Consider the following 9,962-nt stretch of genomic DNA (forward strand, 5'->3'; position numbering starts at 1 on the left):
TTTAAAATTGCATTTGAGTCGTTTCGAGTCATTTTAGTCCCCAGGGGCATTTTTGTCATTTCACACAAAATTTTGGCAGAGAGAGGTTACTTTGAAGTACCTCATTTAAGTAGTTGGTTCGTTTTAGTCCATTTTGTGTTTTTTATTGGTTCCACTTTACGTTATTTTCCATTTACCAATTTTAAATTCAATTTTAGTTTAATTTTCATTTTAGTCCTAAAATTTCTAAAAATTGCATTTTAGTCCTTCTGTTTCATTTTATTTCTTTTTAGGTCTTTTTTAATTTGAATGTTAGTCCTTCAGGTCAAACTTTTGTTTTAGTCCTTTTTTAGGTCAATTGCATTTCAGTCCCAAAGTCTTAAAAATTGCAGATTAGTCCTTAATAATTTTTTACAGGTCAGTCCTTTAAGTTCTGAAAATTGCAGAATGGTCCAAAGAGTTAGTTGCAAGCTCATGTTCACGTGGCAGCACCTTACAGGCCAAGGCATCACATGTGTCAGCTTATAAATAGCTGAATAGTGCTAGTACCATTCAGAATTCGCCAAATCATCACAAACACCTTTCCCATTTTCTCTCTCTTCTCCAGAAAATCAAAAACTTTAACCGTTTTCCAGAACCATGAAGAACACGATGAACAACTCAAAACCCTAAAAAATTCCAGAATCAAAATTCATCACAATTGAAGCAAATTACGACGATTCTCAGAGATTCATCACTGAATCTTCATCATTGAATCGTGTTTCTTCACAATTCAAGTGAGATTCCGTCACTTACAGTGACAGATTCAATCACGATCACGAAGAAACTTCGAGAGTGAGAAGAAGAAGGATCGAAGCCAGATTCAAACCGGAGAAGAAGAAAGACGAACTGAATCAAACCGGCGTACAAGAACCAGCAAATTCACCGATTTATTTTCGGTTCAAAGCCTCATTTCTGAAGAATGAAGGAAAACGCGAAGTCTTCCGTCATCTTCTCCGTTCGTTCTCCGATTTATACCGAGGTAAAATTCTCGTTCTTCTCTCTTTTAAATCTCCAGTTTAATTGTTGTTTCGAACAAAGAACGGTGTAGATCGAAGAATGAACGGTTGATTTCATAAAAAGTTTCAGAAACACAGAAAACTGTAAAGTTCAAGTGTAGATCTACACCGATCTACGCATTTCCTGAGGAAACGAGTATCATTTTTGAACTTAGGACGAAGAAGACGATTTAATGATGCAAAAAGTTTCAAGAAACAACGAAGTTTCAACTCCGGTGTGGCGGCGCTAACGCCAGCCACCGCACCGGAGAGAACTCCGGTCGTCTTCTTCGGCCTGCAAGTTGCAGAGCTCATGAGCCTTAGAGGGAGAGGGACGAAGTGTAGAGAGAGAAAAGAGAGAGTGAAAATGAACCAAAACCGGTTCAAGGCCTTATATAGGCCAATGAGCCGGTTCGACCCATGCCCGCTCCATAACCCGATCCAGTTGCTCTCAAGCCCATTCTGCATGCCTGTGAGCATTTTGCTACGTGCACCCCCCTGTTTGTGTGTTTTTGGTAATACCTTGCTAGTTACACCCCTGTCTCATAAAAAACCCTTTTTAAAAAAATTCCTAAAAAAATTCCTATGTGTTTTAATGTGGTTCTTGAGGTTTTTTTTGTGAATATTTTACATGTTAAAAGTTGATAAAAATGTATGTGATATAACTTGTGATTTGGATGTCTTTCTTGTTGATTTCTTGTGTATTTTTGCTATGTTTGGCATGATTTTTTTTGTCCAACTGATACATGTACTTGTTGTGTAACCTTGTGATGTGCTTGCCACTAATTTGTATCTTTGTTTTTACAGTTTGTGAATGTGATTTGTCAATTACTTGTGTTGCAAGTTATGTGGAAAATAAAATGCCAAAATATGTCTAGAACATATCATGATTCTTGACTTGTTTGTATCCTTACAATCCTCATATTATTGAATGTAATAGAACCTTTAGAAAAGTTGACATGATGGGAGGATTATAGGTCATACACCTGTCTTGATATTATGATAAGTTTTAGGAATATCTTGCCACTTTTAGGTTATGGGTTCCATTATTTTTTGCCAAGTTTCTTAGTGTTTCTTTTGCTTATAATTTCCATTCTATAATACCCTATGCTACTAACCACTTTACTTCATGTTTCATACATCCATAAGCATCTCATCCTCCATCTTATAGTCCTAGCTTTTGATTCTTGCATTTTAAATTTTGCCAAGACTTAGTATGTAAAACTTTAGGGACTTTGTAACTTCTTTTATGCAATTTAAATTCTTGCAAGACCATAGCATGTATCTAGGCCAATGATGTAAAGGACAATGGACTCTAATGATGTACACCGACACAAGCACCGACACATGCACACACCTCACTTTAGATGTATGGCTAGGATATGCATGTTTAGATGTATGCTTAGGTTTTACACCTAGAGAAAATTCCAATTTTCCAAACGCAAAAACTTGAACCATCTCACTCAATTTTTTTTTCAAATAAACTCTTGGAACACATTCCAAGTGAATTTTTCTCTTTATTTTCTTAATAAAAGCATCAATGAAACTAATTCCAACTTTGACTTGTTTTTGCAAATGACTAATTCAACCTCACAATTTCACAATCTTATGCCCTTGAGGCCTCTCTCTCTCATTCTTCAAATTCCAATTTTCCAACTTAAAATCAACCAACAAAAACAAAAACCTTTTTGGAAGAGAACTACGGTGGATTTGATCCCTTAAATGGGTACGTAGGCAAGGAATCAAAATTCCTTCAATTCAAATAAAATAAAAAATCAAACATTCTTCTCCCTCCAATTCTTCACTTAGTAAACTCTTAGGTAAATAAACAATTTCAAAATAGCATTTAAAAATAGAGCGCGCGCGTAGAAAGTAAAGACGGTTCCTATAGGATACTATAGTCGTTATGGGTGCCTAACACCTTCCCGTAGCGAAAACAACTCCCGGACCTCGATTCTCAAAGGGTTTTGCTTATTTTTTCCTTCCCAAGAAAAAATGAGATATCAAAGATTAAAAGGTTCAAACGTAATCAATGTTTGACACCCGAAAACCAAGATAAAACACCATACAAACTTACTTTTACTAAATTTATAAGAATGACTATTTTTTATTTCATTTATATCTTAAATAGATGGTTACTATTGTTTACAAAATCTTTTTTCTCTGAAAAATATTGCTTACAAAATCTTGTTTTTCTATTTGGGATCCGTTTTTATTATTTGAATATGACCTTTAATTTTATCGGAACGACCCTATATTTACCCCTAAACAATGCCGGTAAAATACACTGGTTTAATAAAAGAGTCTCTCGTGAATTTTCGCAAGGTTATATGTCCGGATAACTAGCAATTTCCATCCTTTTAATTATGTTTGGTTATGGAAAATGCTATTTATCTAGAAAAATAGCATCAAGAATTTTTCAAGACACATGTGGCAAGTTTTAATTGCATGATTTATTTGTCCACTTCCTATTTTTCAGCCACACCTCCTTGAATTGTGGCAAATAGTGCATTGTGATTGGTTGCTTTTTATTCTTGAAGAATTCTTGATATTTTTTTCTAGAGATATAACATTGCTCGTTTGGTTATAATCTCTATATCCTACTTTTCTTAAAATTTTGAATTTTTATGTCTCATACTTATTACCAAAATTGTTTTGGAGTATATATCCTTAAAAAAAAATTGTTTTGGAGTAGAAATACGTCAGGTTGATAATTTTTAAACAGATTTTACGGATATTTAAAGGTACTTTTTATCTTTTTGAGTTAGCATTAGATTTATTGTGTGGAATTTAGATCTGATCGGGCTATGCCTTTTTTGAAAATATTTACACTCTTAAAGATGTAAGGTATGGGAGGATGAGATTATGCATCACTGCGCGTTGCAAATTACGAAGTTAGAACGTACACCCTTCGGTCACTATTATAAGCAAAACTTTGTATTTTAAGATTCATTTAATTAATGATGTATATAATCTTTATAAAGACCATATACATCATTAATTGAATGAATCTAAAATGCAAAGTTTTGCTTAAAATAGTGATCGGAGGGTGTAATTTATCATTCATTTTTACTTGTAAAAAATCTATTAGGTGTTTAACCAATTTTATATATATATATATATATATATATATATATATATATATATATATATAGGGGTTTGCTAGAACACACCCACTAGTTTTTATGTGGGAGTGTTTTAGCAAGTAAATAACTAAAAAGTGGTTAAATACACCCTAAGGTGTATGTTGCTATAACACACCTTCTAACAATAACAAGTGGGTGTGTTCTAGCAAATCCTATAGGCATTTGCTAGAACACACCCACTAGTTTTTATGTGGGAGTGTTTTAGCAAGTAAATAACTAAAAAGTGGTTAATTACACCCTAAGTTGTAGCTTTGCTAAAACACTCCCACATAAAAATTAGTGGGTGTGTTCTAGCAAACCCCATATATATATATATATATATATATATATATATATATATATATATATATATATATATATATATATATATATATATAGTGGTGTTTCTGCATTGAAGTTACACTTAATAACGTACACTGATACACACAAAACAAAAAAATTAGTTACACTTACAATACAGGTGCCATTTAGTTTACACCACTAAATAGAATTCCCAAACTTTGTACCAAAAAAAAAATGCCCTAACTTACACCACTAAAATAACATCTTGTATCATCTTTTTCATCATAAGATCTGATCCGTTAAAATAAATTTATAATATATCAATGGTTTATATTGAGGTGGTGTAAGTTGGAGCAATGTATTTAATGGTTCAAACTATACTTTGCCTACAATACATTGATAAACACACAAAAACAAAAACAAAAAACTACGTTACACTTAGAATACACTAATACACACACAAAAAAACCTTGATCTACATATAATTTACATTCTTACAATTAACCATAGATTTATTGGATAATTAATGTATCTCTCTTATAATATGACAAGATATCAGTTATTCAATAAATCTAAAAAAACAACTTCTTGCTTATGATAATTACCATGTGAAGGGAGTATATAAGGTTGATTCGCTGTATTTTTATTTTATGCAAAGTTTCTTCCACGTCCAGACCAACTCTGTCTTTAACCATGCCCTGCATTGAAGGTAATGTGATAAGACGTCTCTTTAAAGAATTAAATTAAAAGATATATGAATAAGTATATGTCCGATCGATAAAGAAGAAGTATAAAAAGGGGAAATTTGTACACTTCAATTATATATAAGGTGTGAACGAACGTGTGTAGCATCGTGGTCATAAATCATGGTAGTAATAATAAATGATGAAAAAGAAAGTTGGTGTGTTAGCAGTTGAGAGTTGAAATAATAGTAAGTAGTATGTACTATAGTATACTGTCTATAGTGTTGTGTTGTGAGCAATTAGGCTGCCTGCTTGACTCCCTTCACGCCAAGTAAAAGGGTCGTCAACCATTTAGAGAAGCCTCTTATATGGCATGCAGGGAGCCAGGCAAACACAACATTTTGCATCCGTTTGCTTTGATCAAATCTAGCATGTTAGAAAGAAAGAAAGAAAAAAAAGTTGCAAAATTGACACTAATATGTATATAATGAATGAATGAATGAATGAATGAATGGAAAGAGTTAATCAGTAGAAGGAGTGCATATATATAAATTAAGATATATATATATATATATATATATATATATATATATATATATATATATATATATATATATATATATATATATATATAGTTTAGAAAAAGTGAAAGAGAGGGAACTGATTTGTTGAAGGAGATTGGAGTGAAGAGAGTGAGACAAGAGAAAATCCATGAAAGGAGAAGGGTGATGGTTCTAATATTATTGGCAAAGACGGCAAACAAAGCCTTATTCTTAACTTATTTATAGTATTAAACGTAACTCAACTCTTGTATGTAGTTCCATTGGATAATGCCAAACCTGCCAGCCTCAATACTTCTTACAGTTGGTCTGTTTTGGATTTTCCTTCCTTCCTTGGAAATTGTCATAATTAACTTACCTTCCACCACCCACCGTTCACATTTCAGTATAACTTTCTCATTTACATTGCTTCATTTATTTTTTGTTTTTGAGAAAAATTGATAAAGTGATATATTAGGATACGTTTTAAAAAAATTGAACCCCAACATTAATTTATCTTTTATTTGCCCAAACAACAAGTCTTGTGTTTGAATGAACAACTGTGTCTCACTTAGTTAACTCTCAGTGACGTAGCTAGAAATTTTGAATAATGGGAGCAAAATATATATATATATATATATATATATATATATATATATAAACTTGTAGTAGAGTCATTTTAAATAATTTAGAAACCCTATTCTAATTATGAAGTATGATCATCTTAAACAATTTAGACACCGGTGTACAATACTAGTTTAGAGATCGAAACTGATTTGGAGTAGTCATTTTAGTCTCTAAATGTTTGATGTGTTTTTACTAAAATATTTGAAAATTATCAAAACTATGAACACATCTTCAAACGTTTCTTTTGTTATTCATTGTATAGATCAAATTGATCAGTGAAAAATATATTTAAAGATTAAATTAATTAACTAAAGACACATTTAAAAATCAAATAACTATTCAAAAAAATGTTTTTTCATTTTAATAGAAAGATTGATAACTCCTTTTGATTCAAAACCATTTAAGTTTTTTTTTTTAAATAATAGAAACCTCTTAAATTTTTCTATAATATATAATTACATTATTATTAATTATTCAGACGTTTTTGTTTAATAGAGTCGATAACATATGTATGGAAGGTTGATAAAACTTTTTTAGGGAAATATAATAATTAAATAAAACAATAATGTGTATTAGTGTATATGTATGAAGCCATGAAATTAGTGGGGGCACAAGCCCATAGGGAGCTGTAACTGTCATCAATTTTTTTCCTTCAAATAACTTATTGACTACAAATTAACTTTTTAAAGTAAATAAACAGAGTGTATGAGGTTCAAACTTCGACCCCTACATACATTATGCAATATACATACTAATTGAGTTAAACTCACGAGTACCTCTCATCAATTTTTCTTTTGTTGGAGTATTATTAGAAATCGGTACTAAATGGACAAAATTAATTATTTATTTTTTAAAAATTAAACATTGAAAAATAGTATGGCAATAAAATGATTAGATGATGTACATATGTCCAACAAAACTAATTTTAATGTTCACCTTTTTATTTACTCAAAATTCATTACAATTTTTTTAGTATGAAATAATTAAATATGACACTCATAGTACCACAGGGAGTATTGTAAAAACAAAAAAAGTACCATAGGCACCGGTGACTTCCTTTGGTCTCGAATATAAGCGGAAAAATATAATAAGTTTGTGTGACTTTTTTTAGTCTCGAATATAATCGAAAAATTATAACTTTTATTTACGTAGAACAAGATCCTATGAATGATAGTTTTGATTTTTTTTTTTTGATATCAAAACAAAATTAGCTACACTTAACTAAAATTCGTAATTAAGTGTAAAATTACTGAATTATGGCATAATATCTGCCGAGGCTGCCTTATGTTCCGTACGATGTGGGCAGGTCGAAACAACCCTTCATATGTTTCTTCATTGCGACACTTTTGCCTCCCTTTGGCAGCTGGTCCGATCTTGGTTAGGCGTTTCAGGAGTAGATCCTCAAAGCCTTCGTGCTCATTTTCTTCAGTTCACTCATTACTTAGGTGATTTGAAGACCTGATCGAGCCAAGTTATGAACCAAACTAATCGAATTATATATAGTTCAAGTTCAACTTATTTAATTGACGAACTTAATTTTCGGCTCATTTGGTTTATTAACCAAGTTCAACGAATTAATTGTCGAGTCAAGTTTCGAACTATGTTCGAGTTGGTTCGGTTCATTGTCATCCCTAATTATACCAATCTTTAGGTACCAAAGAGGAAGAAATATATATATTTAAGCTTGCTAATGGACGAGAAAAAAAGACAAGAGACCTAGATCAGGTGAAGTGTATTAAAGACGGTGAGGATAAAGTTTTGGTTTAGGAAAAGGATATAAATGATAGATGGAAGAAGCATTTCCACAACTTATTTAATGAACGATATGAGATCTTACCAGAGTTTAACCGGCTAGACATCAAAGAAGAGGATTATAACTATAACTACTATTGTCGGATTCAAGAACATGAGGTAAAAGAAGCGTTGAAAAGGATGAGTAATGACAAATCAGTTGGGCCAAAAAAATATACCTAATGAAGTGTGGATTTTTTTTAGAGATATACGAGTTGTGTGACTCACCTAACTTTTTAATGAGATTATGAAGACAAAGAAAATGTCAGATGAGTGGAGAAGAAGTTCTTTGATTCTAATCTATAAGAATAAAGAGGATATACAAAATTGTGTAAATTATAGAGGAATTAAACTAATGAGTCTTGTCATGAAGTTATGGGAAATGGTGATTGAGATTAGACTAAGGATAGAGACTCGAGTTAATAGTCAACACGGGAATCAATGGAAGTTATGCCTCATTGAGTATATCGCTTCCATGGTCGACCTCTCCGACAATGTTTTATGGTACAAATTGTTGGGCAATTAAGAATCAAGTAAACATAGGGAGATGATGATGTTGTGGTGGATGAGTGGTAAAACATGATATGATTAAGAATGACACCATCAGAGAAAGTTGGGATAACACTTATAATAAAAAAGATGGTAGAAAATAGGCTTAGGTGGTTTGAGTATGTAGAGAGAAGGAACGTAGATGTTGTAGTACGTAGAGTATATCAGATGGAGGAGAGTCAAATCAAAAAAGGTAGAGAAAGACCTAAAAAAACTATAAAAGAAACTATTATGAAAGTTTTAGAGGTTAATGAGTTTGATCCAAATATGGTCTTTTATAGAACACTATGATGTAATTTGATCGATGTGGTCGACCCCACTTAGTGGAATAAGGATTGGTTGTTGTTGTTTTTGTAATTGTATTCTAATTATGTAATTTGATATTTTTCTTATTTTTTTTACCTTAGAATATACTCGTAGTCCAAAAAAAATGATATATAGGTTGAATTTTTTCCAAACATGTTTACGACGTTAAAGTGAGTTAAGATCCTCTCCATTTGTTAAAATAAATTAAATATGCAATTTCGAGAGAGATAGACAAAAAAAAAAGATAATGGATATTTTAATTAAATGGGGCTTACTATCATTAATTACTTTATACTTTTTCGAGATTTTTTGTGTCTTTATCTCTCCAAAGGGATGGAATAGAGAGAATTGTAAAAGAAGATGATGTTGACTTCGTAAAAGTATGATTTTACACAAAAATCAATTTTTTTTTTACTAGGGACGGATTAATTATGACTTTTTATTCCCTATAATTATGAATTTCTTTAACAATCCATAATTAATTTGTCTCTCATTTAAAAACTCCAAAAAAAATTGGTGAAGGTTCTTGTGATGTTCTAACTGTTGAAGTTTGTTATATGTCCCACATCACTCAGGTTCCCGGGTTGTCGATTGTATAAATATGCTTGAGTTCCCTCCTCCTTTGAGCTAGCTTTTGGGATGAGATCCAAGCTTATTTTAACTTGGTATCAGAGCCGGGTTAAGGATTGCGATGTGGGAATTTGACCCAGTCCCACGCTAGGTCCCACGCTAGGCGTGAGGGTGGGTGTTGAAGTTTGTTGTATGTCCCACATCGCTCAGGTTCCTGGGTTGTCGATTGTTCGCTCAGGTTCCCGGGTTGTCGATTGTATAAATGTATAATATGCTTGAGTTCCCTCCTCCTTTGAGCTAGCTTTTGGGATGAGATCCAAGCTTATTTTAACACTAACCATGTCTACAAAATCAGGGAACGAAATTTGACCCATGAGTATACATTTACCCGAAACAAGCTTGAGTTCCCTCCTCCTTTGAGCTAGCTTTTGGGATGAGATCCAAGCTTATTTT

This window comes from Medicago sativa, chromosome 8 (assembly GCF_051527215.1).
Source record: "Medicago sativa cultivar Bolivia chromosome 8, Bolivia_mono, whole genome shotgun sequence".
In the NCBI taxonomy this organism is placed as follows: domain Eukaryota; kingdom Viridiplantae; phylum Streptophyta; class Magnoliopsida; order Fabales; family Fabaceae; genus Medicago; species Medicago sativa.